At 37.3% G+C, this 27,352-nt stretch overlaps 1 protein-coding gene across 9 annotated transcripts in view; it reads right to left on the bottom strand.

Moving 5' to 3' along the window:
• LOC117225760 (glutamate receptor ionotropic, kainate 2) overlaps positions 1–13,617 on the bottom strand; it is a 221,495-nt gene extending 207,878 nt beyond the window's left edge. For 6 of the 9 annotated variants that reach the window (XM_033479510.2, XM_033479517.2, XM_033479526.2 and 3 more), the window contains exon 1: positions 13,353–13,617. The gene's annotated coding sequence lies outside the window, so the exon portion shown is untranslated. The remainder of the gene's footprint in view (positions 1–13,352) is intronic. The other 3 variants (XM_033479544.2, XM_033479571.2, XM_076523344.1) reach the window with 1 other exon arrangement.
• Positions 13,618–27,352: the final 13,735 nt, after the last annotated feature.

Raw genomic sequence — 27,352 nt, 5'->3', positions numbered from 1 at the left:
AATTACATTTCCGAAGTTTAAAATTCCTTTTTCACAATTCTCATCTGTGGAAGAACCAAAGTGGAACATGAAGTGATCGATTTTTGTCCTCGGATTTTGCAGTTACTGCGATTAAGAAAGATATATTTATAACAAATCATTCGATAATATTATAATTTCAAACGAATTAAATAACCATCTTATAGGCTTGCAGAGAACAACACCTAACTCAAAACTTGACGCACTTGTAAAATTTGACGATTCAATAGTTGTCTGTATTTACGTTTTGCCCCTTATATTTTCTCCCACTCGGTATAATTAATACTATATATTTTTGTATTCTTCTAGCTGTTGAATAATTTTTAAAAATTTCATTCGTATCAATATTTGCAATTATCAAGAGAAATTAATAACTTTTGCTCCCTTCTGATTAAAACTTCGCCATAACCCATAGACAGACAACATTCTCTTTGTTTATAACATTCTCTTTGATAAATCCTTACGTCAACGAATATGCCATAATTAGGTACGAGTATTAACGAAATTACCATGTCTTTTAAGGAAACAGGCAGAGAATCTGAATGAATTAAAAATGTAAAACATTTGTCCCCAATGAAAGAGAAACATTCGGAACTAATTAAAAGTTTGTCTATTCGTTTGAACGAGGTGTGCAAAGCATCCTGCGCACATGCGCAAACTTTCCTTCTCAAAGGAAAGCCGTGAATAAAAAAGCACCAAAGGGATTCGTAGGTCCGATGAAAATTTTTATCGTTGGCTGCTTGTATAACCGTGTTTCAAAGGTATATTCAATATTTCTCACTAGCCCCAGAACGAGGAACGGCGGAATTTCGGAAGCTTTATCTGGAGAATTCGTGTACGAGGCTCGCGCACTGTTCTCCGAATGTGCCAAAATTTATCGCTGTAAACAGCACGCCACGCTTGCTAGGCCTTCGAGCGGAAAACCGTAATTTATTTTGTCCGTTTTTGCGTTTGTGAAACCGTTTATAACGCGACCGCACGGCCCGTGACGGATACAGATGATTCGCGAGACGAGTGGACACGGTGCTTGCTCGATGACGCGGAATGGTTAGCGTTTCATTAAAATTTCACGTGCTAACGCGCGTTGCCTCGGATTTTTACAACGGAAATTGTGACGAATGTCCCCGTCGCGAATAGTATTCACTAACGGAAATCGAATTTTGTTTGCCAACCGAAGATTGATGCCTCAATTCTGATAGACACCCCGATGTGTCTCTACTAAACAAATAGTCCATTTCTCTCACCAACCGTGGTCAAAATTTAATTATCGTAAAGTTTCGTGCTAGTCTATTGGTTTGATGCACGTGTAGATTCGGAACCATATGAATTCTATGAGTGAAACGTGATATTTAATTGCAGAAGTTAATTATTATTCGAGAGAACATGTAAAATCGAAAAAAGTGACGTCGTGATAAGTTCTTCTTTTTTTTCTTCGATACAAAGAAAACATGATAGAAGTTGATTGATAAAGCAACATTTTCGAGACGTTGCAACGAACAAACTTTTCTCCATCTCCACCAGTTTCCCACTAAATATGAGGTGAATAGAGGATAATTCATCTAGAAATGCGTGTTGTGTAGATTGATTAAACCTCACGCCGGATCGATTCTTTCGACGTGGAGAATTTCTCGTGGTTTAATAGACCGCAAAGAGTTTCTTCGGTACACTTTTCAACTGTCCGTAGGTCCGCTCAGGCTAGTTTACGCCGTACATTCGGCTCTGAAAACGGAGTAAAATAAATTGAATGAAATCCCTTAGACAAATTCCTCTTTGCTATCTGAGGACTGCAAGGCAGCCGCTGGCCAATCCGATTGTCGAACCGCAGCAAAACCAAAGCATAGCTATTCATCTTCTGCACTCGAATAAAATAACACTGGATCACCCGTACTATAAACTTTGAAATTTGTTCCTAACCACAACAGCGTTTCATTTTAGGATTTCTTTTTAAGTTGCTGATGCTTTTATGAACTTCGATAGCAGAGCTGGCTAATCTAAAACGTTTTTCATGAATTTTTACGTTCCAAATAAATTTTTGTATAAATTTTAATTAGGTATACTATAGGGTGGCCTATCTGTTGATATCGTTTAAAAATTGCTATAGAAAACTAATCGTTTGATATCTTTCCAAGTTTCTTGTTTTATTAAAAAGCGTAAACCTATCGATTACTTGCGAAAAATAATTTCACTCAACTGGCGCTACCACAACTGATTCGCGGCCGTAGCTTATATTAGGTCTACCGGAAAGTTCTGTCCGATAATGTCATTGCAAATTTCGATTGGTATGCACATGTTCATTTGAGGCATATATTTTTGAAAAATGTTACTCACAAATTGCCATCATGCTGGCAAGAGGTCATAAGTAACGACGGAAATTATATTGTACAATAAATATTACTAAATTTATGAAAAATCTATTATTACCTTTCATTTCTTAAACGGACAGAACTTTCCGGTAGACCTAATACTTTTCGATTGTTTATGGCTCTATTTCGCGAATAGCTCGATGAATATTTTTCTTATGTGATTGAATTGTTTTCGGACTGTTAGAGTAACAACGGTCCATAACAGTTCCCCATAAAAAAAGGTCCAACGGTCTCAAATCGCAGCTGCGTGGTTCTTTTTAATAAAGCATTATAAACTTTGAAAAATATTAAACAGTTTTTTACAGAAATTTTTAGATGGTTCACCCTATATATAAAACTATAGTCATCTCCAGTTCTTACTGTCGAGATTGTCAAGGAAGTATAAGCCGGGTCCTATTGCGGCCAGCTTCTTCAGGGGATCAAAAATACTGATACTGGTGTATGCCAGACAGTGTTTCACTTAATATAGTAGAGCTTGTTCACGTTCCGTCACATTGTTTACCAATCAAAAAGACTTTTCATAGGTCAGCAGAATAATTAAAAGACTAGGAGGAGAAAGTTCCAGATTCGTGGGATGGCCTTTAATCCTGATGAAGCTTGCTGTAACGCTTGCGAAACGTTGGTAAAATAATCCCACCAGAACACGGCTTATACCGGAAAGTCTTGACAGTAAGAACTCTATACCGCTGGGGCACTTAATGGGAATACAGGATATTGTGTAATTCAAGGGAAATTAATTATCGATAAATTATAATATTTAGAAAATTATAACGATAAATGCAAAAGAAAGAATATTTTGTCAACAGTGATTACATTTTATATAACCTCCAACAATCTTCGTAATATGCATTTTGTGACACCGTGTTTGTCGTGACGGGCACTTGAAATTGAATATATTAAACGAGAATATTATTCCGTTCGCATTAGTCCAAGGGAAATATTATCCTCCCGCTCATGAATATTCAGTTTTTACGATAAGTATTTTACAACGAATGCATAATTTCTTTTCGCACTAGAAAACGATTTACGAGGCTAGAATTAATGGCTGATGCCTTTTATTTTATTCGAATCATCCAAACCTGTCAATTAAAATTAACATTTTATGTTGATGCTTGGCTCGCGGCCTGGTTTTTGTAATTTTAGGCAAGGCAGACGATTTCTGTAGCAATATGCGGTGTGCGATGTAAAAATACAGCTCGCGCGTAATTAATAAACATGCGTAACGTGCTGTTTGCATTTGAATTGCAGCCTAGAAGTAATTAATAATTTAGGCCAGCAACTCCTAATATTCATCCTTGTTTCGTTTTTCTTCCGTTCCAGTTTCTGTCAAATAATTTCGTTAAATAGGTCAGCACACCGCTGCACTAACAAACTCGCGATGCTATCTCGTTCTTCCAATTTCAATCTTCCCACTTTCGAGCCTTTGCCCAACATACTTTTTACCCTCAAAAAAGACATAAACCTTGTGAGACGCACGTGTTAGCTTTGATCGTTCTCAATCCGTTTTGCATGCACCACATAATTCAGTTTTGATCGAATCTTGCGCTTCGCGACACTTTGACTTTATTATATGCACCTGGCTTGGTACTTTGATCTGTGTTATTGTTAATCATGATAATAAACGTATGATTTGTTCCTGTGTCAGTAGGTATTCATAAACACGATATAAGGTGTTTAAAAAGGAATAATAAGTACATTTTTTTTCGAAATATACACTATCGTGTATTTCACATAAAAAATTCTGAATATAAATTAAACCGTTGCGTGCATGCAACTCTCACTGAATGCAAATGTTTGAAATTTATTAGAGTAATGCGCAACGCTGCGACAACAATGGCAATATCTGTTTAAGCTACCGGTGGAATTGTCAAACGTATATTTTGAATTGCAGCAAATTTATTAATGATCGTTCGTTAATATCTTTCCTAATGGTCTTGTGTATACCAATTTCAAACAGCTGTGGGTTGTATCCGTTGAGGTTGATTGCACAAATTTATTCCCAGCAAATAGTCGTTATCCAAATCTTTCAAACATTCATTACATCATATCTAAAAATTAAAATAAATATGAATACAAACATTGCAATGCAAATATTTACTAAGAGGCATTTATTTACACAAACTTAAAACATTTCTAATATTTCTGTTCATTCTAACATCTTTTCCCCTTTCTATTATCTCTAAATTCAAAGCCTTTCTTGAACTTAAAAAACTTTGTACTCTTCTATTTCACATCACTTTCATTAAAAAATCTACTTTTTTTACTTCTAAAAATTATAGCTATTTTTACGGTTCACGACTCATATTTTGCAAATGATTATTCACTAGACGATACAAGAAAATCGAAAAGAATTGCACGGTATCAAGTTGTAACTTTATTAATTTGAGTGTTCTAGTACATTCGCATGTATTCAAATCGCATGCGATAACAAGTAATGCAGAATAATAATGATTTACAACGAGGAAAATGCGCTTCGTTCGCAGCGCAACGTTGTACCCTATTTGACGACACACTCGTCCACGGTGCTCGTGAGTCGATCGAGCTAGAAGCACGTCGTTAGATGTCCGCAGTTGTCTCGTCGGTATCGAAAATAAAATCGCGGAGGAACGGCACTGTCTGTTCCCATTTCGAAACGCGTCGTCCCATTCGACTTTAATTCGATGTAACGATTCTTTCGCAGGTCAGAAGGATCCGGGGAAGTTGCGTGGGTTCTTCCTGTTGGTCGGGAAGAAACAACGGAACGAGTTTTAGTCCGCGGGTATTGCAATGTCGTATATTTGGGGCAGTTTCGCGTCGCAGACTAGCCGGCGACTTTTTCGATCGCGTACGTACGCTTCGAGAGCTCGTTTTTTGCCGCATAACTTCAACTTATACTGCCTTGTTTGCCTCGACGAATGCCTTTTTCTACGGTATAATTATGACTGCGAACAGAAATTCTTGTTACCAGAGGAATGAGAAACTTTGGAATTGTTGCCCTAACTGCTCGCGACGCGAGATGCGCTTGATACTGGATTCTATTACAGTTCTGAACTGTTATTGTTATGGCACATATGTTTCTCACGAAACCCGCAACACAATCGTGCACCGATATGACACTCGTATTCTTATTTTCTATATGTATATCAGCAGGGTGGATAACAACCTTTGCTTCAAAAGCGAAAATTTTAGAAGAATTTGAAGACACCCTGATATTCTAATCAATAAAATTGATTCAAGTTTCATGGAATTCAGGCAGACAATTCTTCTTTCGCAAAAGATTCACGGTCTGCTTATTACAACTGAATTCATATCTATTTCCTGCTTTCACTGGCTTCTTCTATATTTCTTAACTAATTTAATCTTGTTTATTCTATTATTAGATAAAATATAGTGCTCGGGTTATAAAATTTGATATCCTTTCCGTTTTGCTTTGTCTTTTTCATACTTTTTTTTGTCATTCTAACTTCCTCCCCCTTTCCTTTCAACGCCGTTTTATCGACGCTTTATCTTTTGCCTCTTGTTATGTTGCCACAACACAACGGGAGAGCTTCACAAGATCGTTATTTTCCGATCAGAGAATTTAGCAAGACTCGTTCTGGTTTAAATTCCTTTTATCTTTAATAATGATTTCGGAGCGTGTTGATGATGCGAATAGATCCGAGTAGACGCACGTTTTGAAAAGAGGTTCGACTGAGGGAAAGATGATGTATATACAGTAATTTTTCCACGTGTGTCACAATTTTACTGTACCACGAGTGTCGCGGTGCTATTGCTACGTCTACGTGATTTATCGATTTTCTCGCTACGCCGATGCGAAAGTTCGTCGGAGTCGGTCAAGCGTATGATGCGGCACGCGCCGCGATTCCTTTGACTTGAAATGCCGGAAAACAACACAAAATGGTCTGTTTGGGTGTGAGTCAGGTAAGAAAAACTGCGGAGCTACAAGGTACGTTGTAGGTACTAGGTACGTGCCGTCGAATAATGGCGTCCGGCCTACGTGTGTCGGCCGAATAAAGGCACCTGATCTACTAGTGTCGGTCGAACGTAGGCCCAAGTAGCATAACTTCACTGGTATTTTCTTTCGAACAACATATGTACATACATTCTTTGACATTGCCTTTAATATTTCATATGTAGATAAGAATCGACTTTTCTAATGCTTTTCTTCGTAAATAAAATAAGTTACTTGCTACGTATAATGAATAGCTGTGGTCTAAAGCATGTTGTGTTTGGTCACTTTTTAATTGGAAGAATGTGAGAAATATATTCAAAAAAATATCATGTATAAGAAATTAGAAATGAAAGAATTAAGGCATCGTTTCCACTCTAGCATTATTGCAAATTTGTATTAATGTACAGCGGCATACTCGTCGCTGCCTTTTTTGCTGACAGCCTCGAGTTTCGTTCTCTCTCTCTCTCTCTCTCTCTTCATCTGCATCTCTCCCTCTTGCCGTCTTACCCTCTCTCTCCCTGCCTCTCTTTCTGCTAACTCCCCCCCCCCCCTCTCACGAGGTGTCGCAAATATAAAAACGAGCCGCGAGGCTCGAAGAATCGTATCGTCGTGTCTTGTGATCCCTTGAAATACACTTTCAATTCCGACTCCGCGACACTCGTGGAGAAATTACTGTATATAGATCCTTACTTGAGTGGTGGGGGTTTAGGAAATAATAATGATTAGTATGACGTGCGAGGCAACGGGAATGATGTAGCAAGGACAGAGGTCGAGGATGAGGCAGAATTTGAGAATGAATCAAGGGTGAAATCATGACTTGAAGAAGATTCTGGGATGTTCGATAAGTAGATAATTGAATGACGTTGAGATATACAATAAGTGATGATCGCGGAATAAGGTTGGTATTCAATATAACATTAACAATAATAAATGATGTAATTTATTATTATTTTTATTATTATTATAATATAATAATAAAAATTATTATTAAATAACAATAATAAGAATACAAATAAATACAATTAGAATTAAAGTAGTGGAGTAGGATGTAACACTCCACTCCAATCCTCTCGATTTTAGCTTTTTCATAGTATCTACCTTGGGTGTCCAGTAATCTAATTCCAGCCACATTCCAAAAATTGTTTGCACCGATACCCCTCTGATTCGAATAAAGACTTGTGAATATTTTATCATTGAACTTTCGACCTGTTCAAAATTGCCAGACGTCTATCAAATCCGTGTCAGCCCGCAAGCATAATAATTGATAAACTAAATCTTTAACATGTTTTCAGAAATAACACTCGGCCGAGTTCAAATTCGGCGACTGAGTTCGACGATTGGTTGACCTGCAATCTATATGTGGAAGATAAAAGTAACACGCGATATAGAGTGACATGTCTTTTAACAATTCGTATAGATTCTCTTGTTAAAAATACGACTCTTCAGATTTTCTATTTTAAATAACTGGCCTGATTAAACGATCAGCAATTATTTCTGTTCACAGATTAGCGCTAAATTGATTGGTGGCTGGATTGTCTAATCAATATTTCAGCCTCGGTGACCCGAACTTTGTCAGTAAATCGTTCAAAAACTGCTGATTAAATAATAAACACGTGTAGAGCATCGCTCGTGAAAGAAACATGGAAACATACTCTTCGAAATATATGAAATATATTCTGCGATTCATCTGGCAATTTTTCAAATGCTATCACTGTCATTTCGATCGACACGATTGGAGATTCGCTCTTCCAAAACTACTGAACCTGTTGGTTCTACATTTACCAGTACCCTATACGCGTTTTTAGAATAAGACAATAACCTGAATATATTCATGGATTCTTTCAAGCGTTTTCCTATTTGGCAAACGTCTATTAGAGAAACACGCTCTGCAAGGAAATATCTTGCCAAAATGCTGTCACGCACGACATGACTGGATATTAAACGTATATCTGCCACTTCTGCAGTGTATAGTATGATTATACCAAATGCAAAGTAGTAAAAAATTTGGGTGAATATTTTTAACACCTATTGTTATCAAAAATGTATACAGGAATAATATAGCACCGCTGCAAGAGTGCTTACATTAAGGTCGTACATTGTTAAATGTTCTTTATTTGTTACAATTTGTTACATGTTTTACACAATGCCAGAGTTATAACATGAAGACAAGGATAGATAAGACCAATTTTTTGTATTCCATTTTGCAGTAATTTGACCTATCTTTATCTTGATAGGATGAAACACATGGTTTCAAATTCTTCTGCCTCGGTAATTCAATTAATAACGATTGCAAAGATGTGATAAAAAACGTTTATAATTATCAGCAGGCAATTTTCAGTGGCTTTCAGCAGAAATGACAGATTCTTTTTACGGGGATAGGACTCGTAAAACGAAAACGATAACGCTTCGAGTTTCCACTCCATTCCGCGCAATCCGGCCTAATCGCGCCACTTTATTCGACAATAACTCGCGGCGACCGTAGAAACGTCTTAATCACACCAAGATAAAGAGAAAGCCGATGCTGATACGAACGATGAAAAAAGTTCGAAGAAGGGAGATGGTGGCGGAAGCGACGCTCACCCCTTTCCACCCTTTGAGCATCCTTCCCTTTCTCTCCCTTTTATCTATCTACACCCTCGTTTCCCCTGCCCCTTGCTCAACACCTTTGTCAGCCACCCATTCTTTTGTGATTTATGATTGTTCGAAGCATCTTCGCAAGATGATCTAGAAAGCTCCGGATAAAGAGATAGAGGAACCGTTGGATCGGCAGTTCCCTATTTTCTTTCTTCTACATCAATTCAGAACATGCATACATTCATCGATGACTATGCATGTTGAATTTGCAATTTCGTATCAATGTTTGTCAGCGTTGCAGTGTGCGTAGGGATTGAAAAGATTTCGAAAATAAACGTTTCAAATTCTTATGTATCGGTTTGGACTGAAACAGTTATGAAGAACCGAAAAGATCTTATGTATGTTGTATGGTGTATCGGTTCTGGCTTATACCGGGTTCGGTTTAGATTCTTCAGAACCGATGTTATGTCGGTTCTAAAACTATTATTTTTCGATTATTGGTTTCAGATATGCATCTCGGTTACAGTTGTAGTGTACATAATAAATACATTGTATTTCCTTGAGGTATTAAATGTGTGGATTACACTACAATTAGATCGATAAATACGTACCATATGATCACATCTTTGAGTTGACCGTTCAACGATCTTGTATCAGTTGCATAATACAGTGAATTCTTCCTAGAATGCCAAATTTCGGATTGCTGTGGATTTCCCTATGCTAGTCCTAAGCCTATGTGATTTATTGCTACGTCGATGCTAAGGTTCGACAGAGTCGGTCGAGCGTGTGATGCGGTACGCGATGCAGCTGCATTGACTCGAATTCTTGGAAGACAACACAAAATGGCTGTTTTGGTATGAATCAGATAAGTAAACCCGCGGAGCTACAAGGTGTCAACAACCGCAACGACCGTTGAGGGTTAAGGGAATTGTCTTCGAATCGAGGCCCGAATAGCATACCTTCTTTGACGTTGCCTTTAATACTTTCCTAATGCTTTTTTTGTTATAATTACAATTTGTACAATGAAATAAAATAAGTTACTTGCTACGTATAATGAATAAATTAATTTTAATTGGAAGAATCTGACCAATATATTGAAAAACATTTCGTGTATAAGAAATTAGAAATAGAAAAGTTAAATCGTCGCTTATATTCTACCATTACTATGTATGTATTCATATTGACGTACACCGGCATGCTAGCCGCTGCTCTTTTTTTGCGACTGTCCCGAGTTTCGTTTTCTCTCTCCCTCCCTCACACACACACACACACACACACACACACACACACACACACACACACACACACACCAGATATCGCCAACTATTAAAACGAGCCGCGAGGCTTGAAGAATGGCGGACTGAGTGTCCGCCAATCATCGTTCCGGGCCTTCTGTGGAGAATTTACTGTATACTGTACTTTTTATATATAATAAATTTTTCGTAATAAAATTAGTGTATCTGTTGCTTTCTTTGCTATTCACTATAATATAATGTCGTTTTTTTAGAAAACAAGTTATTGACAACATGTAACCCAATGGATTTAAATACAAATCTGGCAAAAAAATGATTTTTTGATACGTAAATAATGAAATTTTGTTTTGGATACGATATAACCCAGCTTCGGCTTTTGTCCGACCACTAAACCTTTAATCATCCGATGGTTAAAAAATTCTGCCATCGGAGGTACTAGAATTCTGGACCGGCAAACAATGATCTAGAATCGGAGATCGTAATCGACGATCAAGCTGAATGTATCGAAACACGATAAGGTGGAACAAACGGTGATCACCGCAAGGCTCAAAGGACCAGAATTTTGCAAAATTTCGCTTGATAGCAGAGGGGAGCTGGTTTTCGCTTATGCGGGCGATTTCGCAAAAGGCTGGTCGGTAGATGGTTACGTCAGCTCTTACAATAGCTTCATCGATTGCGAGCATTGTCCCTTTTTTTATCGTTTCGCCTATATGGTCACGTGCCATTCAAGAATTTGCAAAATCGTTCGTAACAGTGCGGAATAAGGGAGCGAGAGAATTTTCAGCGCAGCCGTTGAATTATTTTCGAAATCTGTTGCATATTTTTTACCTCCGCTCGATCATCGCGTTTCGACGACGAGCATAACTCGACTACACGAGATAACACTGTCGACGGTTGGTCTTTCTTCTCACGGTCCCGGATAAAAAAGCTTAATAATAATTTCGACTCAGACAGAGAAGCTAAAAGCAATTCGTATCCGTGTGTCGACGAAAATTTAATAAAGAGTCCTGAGTGTTTTCTCCACACCTGTCGTCCCGTTCGGAATTTGACGTCGGGCGTATCACTCGGAGGTGGAACAGCGGATCGAATTAAACTCTGGCAGTAGTACAAGTGAAGCAGCCGGTAAAACGATCTCTCTCTCTCTCTCTCTCTCTCTTTACAGTTCGCGATACAATTTATATCGGTGGAATGGCGACCAAATTAGGCGACTCACAGAAATCGTGCGATACTCTTTTAATTCCTGATCCAATTAATTTGTCAAAGCAAATCGTAAATAGAACCTGATTGAATCCTTCGTACGTACCAGCCATGAACACGTAATTGAACTTTGTACGACGTTTCGAAGTTAATTTCGCGGCTTTACGATTCCTTCTAGGCTAGAAGGAACACACAGGATATATAAATATGGTTTATAATTAACAGAAACGATTTATTTATATTAAATGAAAATATTTTTTCATTGTTGTATATCTTTGTTGCATCAACATACGAACTGATATAACAATTGGTAAAAGTATTCAATGATCATTACCATTTCTTTGAGTTCTTATAAAATCAATTAAAAGACATTTTCTCAATCAGTTGATGCCGTTCGTAAATATCTCAGTGAATAATAACCTTACTTAATTAGCTTTCCATAAAATTGAATATATTTTTATTCGTACGAATTATATTCTCCCTCATTTTTCGTCTTATTTAAGGAAACCATGAAACATGCATTGGATTGACATTTATTTCATTTGTTTTTACGCTTTCATACACGCTGGAACGTATACAACATGTACATACGAAGATAACGTAACTACGGTAACTACACAATCTATGCCAACAGTATAACAATTGATTTTAAGGATCAGGAATAAATGACCTGCTCCCGTTCAGTTTATCACGCAATAAAAATCGTTCGTCCGAAATTCCGGCCGGTTTCTGACAAATCAACGCCGCCGCCGGTCGGCTCCCCGGCAAATAGCGTTGAGTAATTACGGTCGGCTGGTTGCCGGGCATCATTTGTATCACATAATTTATTCGCGCATTACAATCGGCCCGATGGAAAAGAGCTCGAACAGCCGATTGCAAAATTGTTATCGGCGGTCGGGAATTCAAACACGCCCGCCATCGTAATTCAGCCACGGTCAGCCGCGGTTATGAGCGGTCGAACGATATTAAAACTTGCGCCATTGTTCCGGTTGCATTCGCGCCCGTTATATACGACCTCTCGAATCCCGCGTTCCGTTGTGGAACCGCGGGAAAATGAATTCGCTCCGAGCGTGAAACGAAGTCGCGTGGAAAGAAATATCGTAGGATGTTTTTTTGCTTTTTCCTCTGCGAAGAAATATAGCGACAGAGAGCATCACGGTCTTCTTCCTTGATTACCGTTATTGGCGGACAGACCGTGAGGCACATCCATTTTCAGTGATTTATGCGATCCAATCGGCCATATCGTGTTCTTATAGTCAATCGATCTATGAATCCAAATTTTTCCTCCGTTTCCTTTTAGATCGATGCGGTTTCGGTACTTCCAAAGTGAAATATTAAGTAACAAAAATTATTGACAACTCGATACGAAACAGTACGGGTGATAAAGTGCTTCGACATTAGGGTGAACCCTCACGTGTGCAACGTGTGACACAAACCGCGGTTAAGATGTGGCTATGGTGCGCGAAGCGACACTGATCCTGTGCGCCTTAAGTTCTGCGTAGCACGTGTAGCAATATATGTATATATATCGAGTTGTCAAGACGATAATTTTCGAGATTGTCAGAACCTTGAATAGTCGATGAGCCAACGCAATTGGTAGATGTCAAAACAAAAGATAATAAGCTTTATAGAAATTATACAGAAAAAGTAGGTTAAAATGTATCAGAATTCACAAGATCGAGTACAGAGGTTAAAAAGGTTGTCTGGTAAAAAACTCTTACCTCATGATCATACAAGAGTAGTATACTAGAACGATGTTTGAAATAAAAACGCTAAATAAGACGTGCACATTTTAATTCAATTCCCTCATTTTATAATCGTTTCGATAAACACGATCTAGAAGAGTGTATTTAAAGGTTACCACTATATTGTTGGATCCGTAAAACAACCGCCATGTTTGATTTACAATAAAAACACACCAACAGTGTTGCGTATGACTAACAAATTTAGTTCGTTGTGTTTGAAAAGATTAGAATGTTATTTAAAAGAACGAAATGAATTCTGTACTGTACTTACAGTGGTATGTGGCGATCGTCGCACGTCACAAAGCTGTCTCACGAACCGCGGAGCGCTCTGTCGCTGGAGGATGATTTATTGATGGACACGCGGCGATGCGTCCAATTTCGGGGAAATACTTAAGCACAAAAAAGCATGCGTGGTCGGTCCGGTTCCCGCGACACGCGTAAACATAACCTCTACGGCGGCCAAATTTTCATCGCGACAACAAAAACACAAACACCTTCTCGAGGCAGCGGCCGGCGCGCGACTGCTGCCGGTCCTTTGCTCGCCGACTCGCGAAACCACCCGAGACCTACCGACTCGCGGCTCGAGCCGGCCACGTGCTCCTGGTGTCACTGCGTGTGCGCGTTACCACGTGCTCCGAACTCCACAGTCCTTTAACCCTTTTCTGTTTCAGTCGCTCCGCGCGTACTTCCGACGAGTGGGAACCATCAACATTAAAGTAGTGCTTTGACAGTAGGTTTACGGTACCCGTCAATTTGACGGATTTCAAATTTAGTAAGTATTGTACGGTAAACCACGACGTCAGATCTTAAAGGTTTATGTTTTGTTTCTGAAAGTATGCACGAAATCTTTAATTTGGTTTACCATTAAATACAGCGAGTGAAGAGAATCTGGTACGACGGAAAAATAACAAATACATAAAATTAAATTCTATATTATTTTATAAAAACAAAGTTTTAAATATAATAGATATTCTGTGAGAGGTAGGTACATAGTTTTGGGAACGGTATTTGACACATTTTTTTTTTATATCATCATTCATGTTGAGGAGGTGAAAATTGCCTCAAAGTTGGGAATAAAAAGTATACTTAAGTTAACATTATCTTAACATTACTTTAAATATTGATATTTTTATTATCACATAAATAATTACCGAAAATATCAGGAATTAGTCGGGGTAATGTTGTAATAAAGTGATAAATGTTCATTTCTGTACTCTTTGGTAATTTACACCGTATTGGATACACTTTAGCTATAATCTGTAGTATATATTATACGATGAAAATGTCAGTTAGTTGACGAGACCACAGTGAAAGTAAAGCAAAATCGTATTTGATAAAAGTGCTGTTGCGTAAAAATTGCATAAACAATGGTTACCAAATACTATGAAGTTGAACTTTATTTGAAAAGACCATATAAAGTCTATGATGAGTTTCTGTTTGAAGTCAGATTTACTCTTGTGTTCAATATCGATAAAAAGAGGATATTAAATGTGGCTTAGGAAACAATTTCGGATCATGTGGATGATCGGATTATCGACGGCGAAAAGAACTTTCAGATGGACCCAATAGTTTCAGGCTACTTTTACTGTTCATACAAGGATCTCCATATAAAATGTACAGTCACGTGTATTAGATCGTGATAAACTAAATTTAAAAGCTCTTAAATTCGCTAATAATTCAACCATTCATAAATTCCGCATTGTTTTCAAAACTCTCGCTCACATATTTAGTATATACTTAGTATTGTATATATTTATATACGATAGTTTTTGCATACTAATATAAGTATATACAAATTAAACACATTCCTGAAATTCCTTAATGGTCTTATTGAATTTTTCATTGTACAATTAATAGTATAAATGGAAATTAATAATTAATCATATTAGCTCTAATCCTTATTTGGAGTTTATATTACACTTATTCAAAAAGAAATGAAGTAGTTTAACGATTTAACCTAAAACTCATACAAAAAAGATAGCATCCATAAAATGCTCGTAGAAGAGTATATACGCTTCGTCAGTTTTAAGGGAAGCCATTTTCTCAGCGGTTCGTCTTCTTGACGATTATATCCTAATATTCTTCTCGCCTCATCCATTTAAAATTACTCGCGAGTTCAATATACTTTATCTGATGGTAGGAAGCATCGCGGAAGATATGAGTAACTACGCAAACTCGTTTTCCGAAATTTATTACAGCGTAATAGAGCGCCCGTCATGAGCCTGTAGTTGGTACGCAGAGAAAGTTGCAAGGAACTCCTACGAGTTTACGACACGTGTTCCCTGTTTGTCAGGGGGATGGGTAGTAAAATGGGTAATAACTGGTAGACTTTCGTATGGCTCAACCCTAGCGACGCGCCGTTGCCCAAGAACGTTCTTGGAGCTTTACATTTTCAGTAATCAGTTTCCCAAGCTTCCATCGTAAAAGCAATAAGTACTCGTGTAAAACTGATATACTTCGTTTTCTCATTTCTGAGTATCGATAGATACCCTGTTGCAAGTATTCTTAATATTTCAACCAAGTTACTATTGCGATAGTCTAGTGTGTCGATTATAATGAAAAGTGGAAACTGCATTTTTACATGGACTGTCCCGTTTATCTTGAGTATTCTAGATTTCTCACGTATTATTGACGAGAGAGAAAGTTAGAAGAGATCATGCGAAGTCATCTATGATCATTTAGATAGGATTGTACAGAAGCGTCGAAAGTAAATGAAAACAGATGTAATTAAGAAAAAGATGTGATAGAGACAATGATAAAATAAATTCATTATGACATCGCTCTTTTGTCTTCTAAAGCAATTAGGAAACAAAGAGTATTGAATATTTAGCCAAATAAAATTCCTACACCTCATTTTCTTAATAAATGAAGAAAGACGTTATCACAAAGTCTGAATATAGGTAACGAAAATTTATTTTAGCAAATGTTTAAAATGATGTCTATTATTTTCGGTACATTGTTGTAGACGATCAATAATACTAGAATGAATTTATTTGGTCGCTATTTCTACCGTAGTTATTGTTTAATCATATCTATTTATATTTCTATATTTGCGAGCAAATTTTAAGAGTTAACTAAAGTGCTCACATTAGAACGTGTATAAGTTATTTTTCTTAATAACAGAATTGCAACGGACATTTCTGACCCTGCAGAAGTCGTGAAACGAACTGTTCGGCTTAACGATAAAACTTATATAGACGCGCGTATAAAATTTCGAAATTTCCCTTGAACTCGTCGGAACTTCCATAAACTACCGAACCGCTTTATTAATCTTCGTCGCCAGCTAATACATATTTACCGTAGAACTCTCATCTCACCGAAGCTGCATTATTTACAGTCGCGAGGGTGTTTTTCACTAAATATTTAACAACTGGAAATACACAGACGAGAGCGGAGATCTAATTTGAATTTGTTACGCGGAAAAAGCCGGGATAATTGATGCATAGCGAGTAGGTGATCCACAGCAGTTAATACAAACTTCAAGTAAAAGTTGCAACCCGCTCCGCTCTCCATCGCCAGTCACCGTCGAGGTATGCAACTTTGAGAAATTGAATTTCCTTTCGATGTTACTTGGAAAGTCATTATTGTTCCCCGGCAGCATTAAGGTAACTGCAAAGAGAAAAACTGGAGGGAAATACGGTAGAAACTATTAAACCTCTTTCTCGAATCTTCAAAACTAATTACTGTCTCTCTTAGTTTGAAGTACAGGAATTTTGTGATTTGTAATATCGAATGAAACGACTAACATAATACTAAAATGAAGGAATGTACAATAAATTTTGAAGATAAGATGCAAATTATATCGTTCAGAAAGTAGCCTACTGTACATGAAATAATGTGAACCAATGGTGAGAAATTTGAATTTTAAAAATCCTTATGAAAAACTTTACGAGTCAGTGAAATAAGTCGATCGTGTCTGACCAAAGCATGCCGTACCTACTTAAGAATTCGTGAATGTGCAGACGGAGAATCACAAAGTGGCGGGGGCGCACGGAGGTCTTTTAAATTTCATAAAACTTTGATTCCAAATTAATGGAGTTATGCAGAGGTTATTAAAGTTCGTTGCATTCCAGATTTATTTAACAAGCGGAAAGGGACCGCTTGGCGATTATACGCGGAAACTTCCTTCCACGCTTTACGCATCGGTTTCAAATGCATAGAGATAGCTCCAAACGGCAACTCACGGATTACTTTCTGGTTACTTTAACGCCTTGTCGTAGTATTTTCTTTACAATGACAATGATTAGAACTTCTTCAATTATAACAATTTTTTTTTCAAAGTGAGGATTTATATTTACTATGTGTGTGTAAACATTTATTTGAATACTTAAATATTAGTGACAAGAGAAGAGAATTTTATTCTCGCTTAAAAAAACGATATAACATTCATACTTAACAAGTTACCATTAGAAAGCTTCATGATGGATCAAACTATGGCAAGGATAAATAATATATCGATTATCGTAACTCAAGGGCGATCGATTCTGACGGCAATAAGATTATGAAACTCGATAAGATAATGGTTTTTGCGACTCGAAAGTGACCTATTTCTAGTTGGCTTTAAGGCACAATTTGGAAACTAAACGGCAGGTGGTTTAAGTAGCTATCACCAGCACCGAGTATCGCGGTATTCGAGCAAGTCGAAAGTTCTGGGCAAGAGGAGCACACCCCTAACTTCGACCAAGCGTCAAACAGCGACGGTGTGCAAATAGCGAAAGCCGCGGGCGCAACAGGTTCCACGGCGTTTACGTTTCGGTGGTTCAAGATACCGTTCAGCGTGGACACGAACCCGTTGATAAACTCGTCTCTGGTTCGCTGGAATTCCAGTCGAACGAGACGGTTGCCCGTATATCCGGAGGATGGCGTCGCGCTCGAACTCGGTAACATTTCCAGCGCAACTTTCACCGGTTTTTCAAACCCGGATAACACATCCAGTTCCATGCAAATTTCCCAGCTTCCTTTCTTTTTTATTCTTCATGATTATATAATTTTTTCGTTGAATTTTTGACTGTAAAAGAAAATTGCGTCCTCCTGATAATATAAGAGGGCAATATGCTTGTCTTTGGCGAATATCGATTTTACAAAATATATTTTTTTTTAAGTGGAAAAGTGGAACTAACTCATTTAATACTCTTTATAGGATATAACAGTGCCTTTATTTAGTTATATAAATTGTGTTAGTTCGCTTTGTTTATTAACACAGTTTTTATCTACAGTAGGATGGTATGCGAAATTTCTTCATTGGTGATTACTAGACTCTGCGGGTCTTTATGCAAAATAAATGTTTTATGCATCGATTTTTGTGAAATAGGAACCACTTAGGAATTTCTGTCTTTCTTCAGTTCTATTAACTTATCTTCCGTGTTAAATGATACTCACTCATTTATTCTATGAATACATAAAAAAATTTAGTAATTACAATGATTACAATTTGGTTGAAATGAAGATACATCGAGATTCTTACATAGATCATTTGGTATCACAACAACAAGCTTGTGAAGTATGAAAATGCGCTTACACGAATTTATTCGTATGACTCGCAATTCGAAATCCACGATTATTATTTTACTCATTACCCAGCAAAATTTTTATTTAAAGGAACATACGATTATTATAAACATATTGACGTCTTTTGTCATGTTACGAGATCGCTGTATTCGTGAGAACTATTAAGCTCCTGGCTAAACTAGAAACTCGTCTATTGTTTTGAAGAAATAGTTGCTACTTCATCCACAAACCTACAAACTTCTTTGCGATTACGTCGGAAATTAAGATCGAACGACGGGATACTTTTTTATAAGAGAAAGTATTTTTCTGTTCTTCATTGTTTTCCTTTTTTAATGCATTCGAGTTCGATGGTTCAGCTGGCTTCGTAAACAGGAAGTCGTGTTTGAAAATTTGTCGAGTGAGCATACATCGAATTTCAATCGGCTGACGCATCTGTTCATGATCTATTGATTCTACATTTTGTACATACATATGCATGTATCCGATTACACACGAACGAACCAACTGAACTGTTCGATTCTCTCAAAAACGAAGTTGCAAAGAAATACAAGTTTTTAATTACTTCACTTTACCTAGTTAGTACCAAATTGTTGGACAAATAGTAAACAGAAGTAGTAGAATAATTCAATTTTCAATCTGTTCGCTGTAACTGCACAAGCGAATTGCAAAGAGCATTCTTACTATGTATTTCGTTACAGGTTGCAGTAGAATTACGAAATCGGAATGACTGCAACGAATCTTTTGCATACTCTGTAGTTATCGAAGTTATAAAGATACTTTCATAGCTGATTGTACAACATATTGATTTATTCCGGCATGTACTGAAACTATTTCTAGCAAAATCTCAGTACACGTACAATGTTTTAAACTGTTGCAGCAAATGAAAGGAGAAACTGATGTAATATCAATGCTTACAATTTATCTTAATAAGAAGTGCTGACGAAGAAACGCGTTTACGAATAATAATGTCGATGCAAGTAATGGTATATTTTTGGAAACGTAAAAGAAACTTGAGATTAGTTCACCCTTTATGAGATCTTCCAGAATCTTTATATTAGTGAACATCATTTTAAGCTCTCGTTATCGTTAATTTTTCTTCATTAATCTTTTTTGATAGTTATCTCACTATTTGCATAAATTGTTTCATTTAATCATTTAGCCCTTTGCTATACTATTTTCTTTACAGTTAAAATGATTAGAACATTTTCGATTCTAATAATTTGTTAGAAATAAAAAATGTATCTTTATCGTGGCCTAGACTTACTTGAATGTTTAAATGATGATGACAAGAGAACAGAAAAACTTAATAAGACTTAAAGTAAACGGAATGACATTCACACTTGACAGGTTATTACTAGAAATCTTCAAAGTGCGGTGAAGGGTTAAACAGCATCAATGACCTTAAAATCTCGAAAGACATTTCGTACCTATCATTAAAAATAAGTGATATATTCGAAGTAATCGAGTTAAACCAGCGTCACACTAGCTTCGAAAAAAACGGACGTTGATCATCTTTCCGTGTTATTCTAGTTATAAACAAGAACAAATTTTCCTCGTACTTCATTAGTAAAAGAAGGAGAGACAAGCAACGTCCGTCGATTTGACGTTCGTATGACTCTGACCATAGACGGAAGCCCTCATGTACGATTTAGCCTCTCTTACAAGACAATCCTTTGCAATTTTCAGAGCTTTGTATAAATTCTTTAGCATTCTGTATGACACGTGATGCGGGCACTTTTATCCTTTCAAGAACCGTTGTTTTCATTGTGTTTGAAGTGAGAAACGTCGCGCGGAAAAATCTCACGTTTACATCGCAAAGGTGCGGGACCGCGTCACGTAATCTGGATGCGTCGCGACGCTCCAAACGAAGGTCGAGAGAGGAAACAAGGAAGGATGGCTGCGAAAAGGCTGAAGAGTGGTGTGTGTGTTTGTGTGTGTTGGCACGGGACGCGGTTGACCCAGTGTTTCTAGACGATAGCAAACTACAGGCTTATTTTAAAGCGGAGACTTCCGTCCCCAACTTCCGTTCCCGTCCGAGATTCTGGGAATATCCGTCGGAAATTCGCCTTGTTTTCCGGCCCGAGGAGAAACACTTTCGCAGTCGGCGACGACCGTGCAGATAATACTGCGTGAAGCGAGCATTTACTTCACCTAATTCACCGAGGATTTTATCGGCGCATCGACATTCTCCGACTTCCTTAGCGCGAGATCGTAATTAATTGATCGTGCCGCTAGTTTTCCGGTTTAATCCAATTTGAATTTTGTAAAACGCAGAGACTTGCTTGCGAGACGGTCGATGAACATCAGGAAACGCGAATCGCTGTTATGTGTTGTAGAAAGCGTAGCAGGTAGCGCGTGATACAGTACAAATCGTCGATCGTTTCGATGTGGAATGGAATTCGAGGAACGTAGTTCGTCCAGTACAGAACCAGGCAAGTTGCGACCCACAAAATTTGCAAACGGTTCGTTTGGTAAATGTCGTAACCAATATTAATGCTATCGTCACGTGTCAGCCATATCTCGTTAAATGATACAGAATTCGTTTCGTATTCACTGATTTTTCACTAAACATTCCGCTAAATGAGCAGACACATTATCATTTCATTCCTGATATCTTCAATTTACCTTCGCTAAATGACTTTTCGCTAAAAGCATTTTAAAACTAACAGGGTGTTCTGTCCGCTCGGGTAATCAACTTTTATTCATCATAAACATGTGTTAATATTTTACGTTCTAATTACGTCACAAATTAAATGGTTTCAAGAACATAATGACAAAGGTAAAATTTAATTTCAGAAATTAATATTTTCTAAATACACACATACAATACTATTATAGAATTCGTTCGAAATTAAAAATTTCTTCACAAAACGAACTAATTAATAACTTAATTGCATATTCTCTGAGTTGCGTATAAGTTTAAACGATCTTGCTAGAAACATACATACAATAATCTCTTATCATTGCTGGCATAAGAACAATTCCAATAAACAATTTTAGTGGTTTCGCGTCACTGGAATTAATTTAGTGGAGTGTGTCTATTCATATAATCTTTGAACCGCGTTTTTAGAATGATTGCTACCTTATTAAGCGTAATTAACAATTACGTTTAATTACAATTAATTACAATTAAATTACAATTAACAACAACAAGCGTTTCCTAGTCGGAACACCGCAAACAGAACTCGATTTTCGATGGAACAATAGGTATGCATGTTTTATTAAAGTTGCGGTTTACGACGGCAACAGTGATCGATGAAACGGGGTCCGCCAGCATCAGTTAATTTGGAATAGTGCCCCTGATTAAAGGTCTACCCCTTATCGGGATTCGAGAACACCGGCGATGCTTGCAACGCTTCCGGGACGATAGCTGTAGCCGGAAAATTTATCGGCCGGACAAGTACTGTAGGTTGTCGCCCGGTATTGTTTTTCCGTTATCTTCGGAATGGTTTAGATTACTCGTGCCTGCAAGTTGGCATTCACAACAAGGAGGCCGACCGGAACAATCCTCTGTAGCAACGATGCCTGGGGATCGATCCCTTCTCGTGTGCCAAACGATAAGCTGCTAGTTAAGCTGTGCATAAAAGCACCCGTATCCCGTGTAATTGTGGGCCAGTCACTACCCAACTACGGCTGCTTCTCCGCGAGATTTTATGCGAGAAAAACGAGGATTGGATTTGGGACCGGGGCAATTGCTTCACCAATTGCCGTCTGGGAGAAATTGGGTCACTCAGATAGGTGCTGGGAATGAAATTTTTTGGCGATCCGTTTACAGTTCTTTGCGCGGGTGCGGAGGCCAGCTTTCGCGTTATCATTTTTCCAAAGTGACACCATACTTCACTTCAAATATCATCTGCGCTATTAATTTCTCCAGATGAGTAAATTAGTGTTTCTTGGAAGACTAACGAGACACGCTAATTAAAATAATCAAAATTGCAATAGTAGAGAAGTAGTTCGAAGCAATTTCTTTCCATTATTGCATGTGTTCCAATACTTCTGCAAAATTAAATATGATTATGAGATAGTTATGTCACTACCTGCTTGAAAACTTTACATAATTATATAAAGCCATACAGTATTACTACGTACATACTGCCATTGGTAATGAAAGTAAAACCGTTCATTTGCCACGACGAAACTATAAGAGAAGTGATATAAAATCGTTAATAGTTAGTAGTCACATCTACGATCATTTCCGGGAAGCCAGTACATTGTACAAGTGTATTGGCACATGAAGAAAGGAAAGTGATAGACATTAAATTAATTCTCATAAAAATGTTACTCGTTAAAATAGCCCACATATATTCAATAACATAGTCGACATTAATTTGTGCTCAGTAAGATCGGAGATTCATTGCGCGCCGGAAGGAAGACGAACGTCAAATGGAAAATTAACGCGTCTTTGATGGAAAACGAATTTGACCTGGATGTTCGTAAAGTAAATTAAATGAACGGGAAGGAGACGGCAGTGATCGTAACGAGAACGAATGGGAAACCAATAGCTGACATCCCCAAGGATCGATAAGACGTGGGACGATGGTGTGAATCTGTTAAAACGCGGAAGGAATAAAGGAGATTGAAAAACGAGCTTTCACGTGCGAATGGTGTGAATAGTTTCGCTAATTTATCGGTCCTCCTCCAACCGGATAGCATTCGACGTTCGCGTGGAGAATCGTCGCGTCGATATGCAGAGAAGACGTTCTCGCTGCATTTCTAAACTGTTCGCCCACAAAGGGCATTGTTCTTGACAGTGGTGAACAAAATGTTCGCAACCTGGTTTCCTAGCGTAGTTGTCACGCGTGTTTCTACACGGTTCACTGTGACTTTGTCGAGTGGAAAAACGTTTATCCGTGGCGGGAATTTCTGCACAGAGTCAAAGAGTTTCGTTCCGCCGTCGATTTCTCGGTTGGTAGAATTCGTAAATACGCGGGCTACTCTATTCCGCAGGCCAATTCCCTAACAAATACAATGATTGTAATACTGGGACCTTCAAAGAAAATCGTTTAGAATTTCATTAATATTGGACACTCGTGGTGATCGTGTTTCTAGTTAATCATACTAAAAATTCTTTTAAGCTGCACGCTTACTGAAAAATACGTTAATTATGTGCTCCAATAAATTGAACTTTACTGAAATGTTACGCATATTGTAATTTTGTTTATCGCGCGAATTTAGTCTTCTTTCCGCTTCACTCGTTTACGTCGATATTAAAGCAGTTCATTGAAATTAATACAGAATGCTTGATTTAACGATTAATATACTATATTTGAAACTTAAACGATGTATAGATACGCGTTCGATCATGATATTTTCGAGTTCTTTTCGTTGTCGCTATTTATCCTATTCTACTCGCTTGCTCTTTTTATCGTATTTTTTCCGCTTTCGCTTTTTATCGTGTCTTGTCGATCCTGATGAATCCTATTACATTTATCGTAGGTGTATTTAAAATCATCTTACTTGAGGAGTGATTTATTCGTAAAGGGTTTTCGTCTAAGTTTCATTAATTCAAATACTTTGATTTTGTGAGAATTTTTTTTAGTGGTTGATGTTGAGGTTTCACTGTTGAGATAAAAACCATTATTACTGATTCTTGGCTTTTGGAGATTACCGAAGTACGTAAATCGGTTTAGTCGTTCTGTGTTAGAGTAAGCATCGATCGTGGGACTGCTACAAATTATGAACAAAGGAAACCCAAAGCTTTGCTTCGAGATCCAGTGTCTCAAGGCTATTAATCTTTGTCTAGAGCTCGGCTTCCGTCAGATTAGGACGTCTTTGTATTTCTACAATGACGAAACAGTACCTTGAAACGCTGAGATCATTATTTACACAAAATAAGATAACAACAACAATTCACTTTGCTTGTCTTCTTAGTTGCTCGATTGTAATAATTGAAGTCTATCGGATGGGATCTTATTCAGTCCTTAATCATTGCCAGTACAATTTCATGTTTGAAACTGTCTTTAGAGTAAATGAAGAAATTGATAATATTGCAAAATATCTTAATAGTAAATTACAATATATTTATATATTAATGAGTTAGAAATACGAACTTTCATGTTTATTTATACACATGCGTATATTGTGGATTTAAAAATAGTTAATTTAGAAGAACTCGATACCAAAAGATTACGTTTCTAAGGAACGTTAAAATCCTATTAAATCTTCTGAAATTTGTAATAGAAATACGCGTTATTTCGCGAGTATAAAGCATAATCACTGTGGGATAACACGTGGAATTGCTTTCGAGCTTTTCGAACATTGAGCTCATGAATCTTGAGCTTTGAGCTTTCGAGCTTTTTAAACATCGAGCTTATGAATCTTGAACTTTAAGCTTTCGAGCTTTTTAAACATCGAGCTTATGAATCTTGAGCTTTGAGCTTTCGAGCTTTTGAGCATTGAGCTTATGATTCTTGAGCTTTCGAGCATTGAGCTTACGATTCTTGAGCTTTCGAGCTTTTTGAGCTTTTCGAGCTCTCGAGCTAAAAACATAATATTCGAGCTAAACATGTGGAATATTTAGAATCGTGGTTTTATAAATACATGGATGTGAACACCATTTAAAACGGAATAACTTTTCTAAAATTGGTTGAGCTGGTGAAAGGGCTAATTTGCTCGACTAATATAATCCTCGTAATAAGTATCATTTCTAAATGTGGCTCAATTACATTTCCTCATATATTAATTAAATATCCTATATTTCATATTTCACTATATAGTTCATTAAGTCATCTCACTGCGTTTAAGTGTCTGATTAAATCTTAAGAATCTGAAAGTTTCTTCCTTTTTACCGGAACAGGATGAAAAGAATTTACGGTCGATGGAGCGAAAAGTAGGTTCGTAAAAGGCAAACAAAGGCTATCCTAAAATAACGTATGCTAGACGTATAGTTAACGTGAAAAGACCTTTATTCTTTTTAAAGTAGAATTTATTTCATTTTCAGTTTGTTATCCTTCTAAACTGAAACTTACTAATTCAGGCGTGAATGCAACTTTGGACACAAATCAGGTTGATTCAGGATACCAAAATTTCTGGACGCTCTCAAAATGAACTATAACGTATACTTAACGAGTTAATGTAGATGGAATATTTTGATAGAATATTGACATAAAATGTTTCTTTATTTTTTGACTATTATTATGTACTTTTTCAAAGAAAAAGAATTTTATGAGGTCCAAAAATACTTTAAATGATATCGACCACTTTTTTTTATACATATATGTACAACTAAATGTTCCATTTCTGGGATACAGTCAATGTGTTATGATACGTCACGGGATAAAATAAATGATGAAACTCTTCAAATCATATCTTTTAGAATTATTGAGATGCACACAATGATTACATTCACTTGGACCTTTTTCGATATACCATATTCTATAACTGAAAGGAAAAAATAATTCTTCTGAATTTTTCAAGCTTAAGTGGTAATTTTTTGCGAAACATTAACCGATTGAAGCTTGCGCTGTTATCACAGTTTTACTATAAACGTACCAAAGAAATACATGGGACTGTGGATTACTCCCTACGTTATAAAAGAAAAACGGATACACTTACTACGAAATGCACATTTAAATTATGTAAATTCAAAATTTCGGATGTAATGCATTTTCAAGAGAAATCAGTAACAAAGACACGTGATTTCCATTTACTACCTTGATGTTAAACGTACTTTCGTATCGGCTCGATTCTACCCGATCGATGCACAAGTGTTAACGAAAGTCTGCGCAGGGTTAGTACCCTGCACACAGTTCCTTCCGCATGCATTCTGATGCGCGAATCCAACTTCTGGCTGAAACGCAATCGCCGCGCAGTATGCAGTCCGTAGCAGGTTGTAAAATCCGGATAAATCCGTGGCGGAGCCGTTGCGCTGACATCCTATTCACGAACTCCAGCTGTTATCGGAGTCCAGCCGTAAAGTCTTCGCGTAGTTATCAGGCGATGCTTGTCGCTGCACGGAGTCACGAACACCCATTGAATCTCTGTTTCGCGTACGTACGTACGCGATGCATCCTTACCATGGAGGCGGCTTCTCGTTTCTCGAACGAAACGAAAAGCGTAGTTGTTCGACCCCACGATTTCGCATCCGACGCATAACCCTAACCCAAACTCTGTTATCGGGGGAAGGTTACTGTAATCCCACCCACACTGATCATAAGGGTCCTTAAATCCTAGAAAGGAAGAACGGGCTCTTGGAGCAGATTACTATTAAACAGGGATCACGGAATCTAACATGCCGTCTAACCGACGTAAAAGAAACGTACATGGACATTTTTTGGCCCATACACAAGGCAATCTTCTTCTTTCAGACTGGCACAACTTCGTAATTACCGGAAGAATAAATTTGTATACATCAACAAGAAGTTGTCATTATATTGTTTGAAATTGACTAGTATTAGGTTGTCTAGTATGAAATATCGGGCTTTTTTTTCAATTACAAATTCGAAAGAACTTTTTGCCACTTTTTTGGAAGAAGATTTTTTTTATGGATACCTTAAGAAAGTTTGTTTTGGTTAATAAAATGTTCATTTAATTTGGAAAAAACAACTAGCCTTTCCCATCGAATGATCTGACATTTCATATTACGCGACTTGATAGATATACATGTACAACCGATTGGCATCAAGGTATAGTTATAAATAAGTTCAAATTACGCACTAAAAATTTGTCTTAGCGTGATTTTCAGAATTTGGAAATAGTTATAAAGAACCGAAATCGGTTGTGATTACGTTTACGATTCTTGTATTAGAGCCTTTCGATCGTATC

The sequence above is a fragment of the Megalopta genalis genome, chromosome 6 (assembly GCF_051020955.1).
Source record: "Megalopta genalis isolate 19385.01 chromosome 6, iyMegGena1_principal, whole genome shotgun sequence".
Classification (NCBI taxonomy): Eukaryota; Metazoa; Arthropoda; class Insecta; order Hymenoptera; family Halictidae; genus Megalopta; species Megalopta genalis.
Note: the sequence above shows the minus strand (reverse complement) of the source record. Positions and strands in the feature narration are given on the sequence as shown.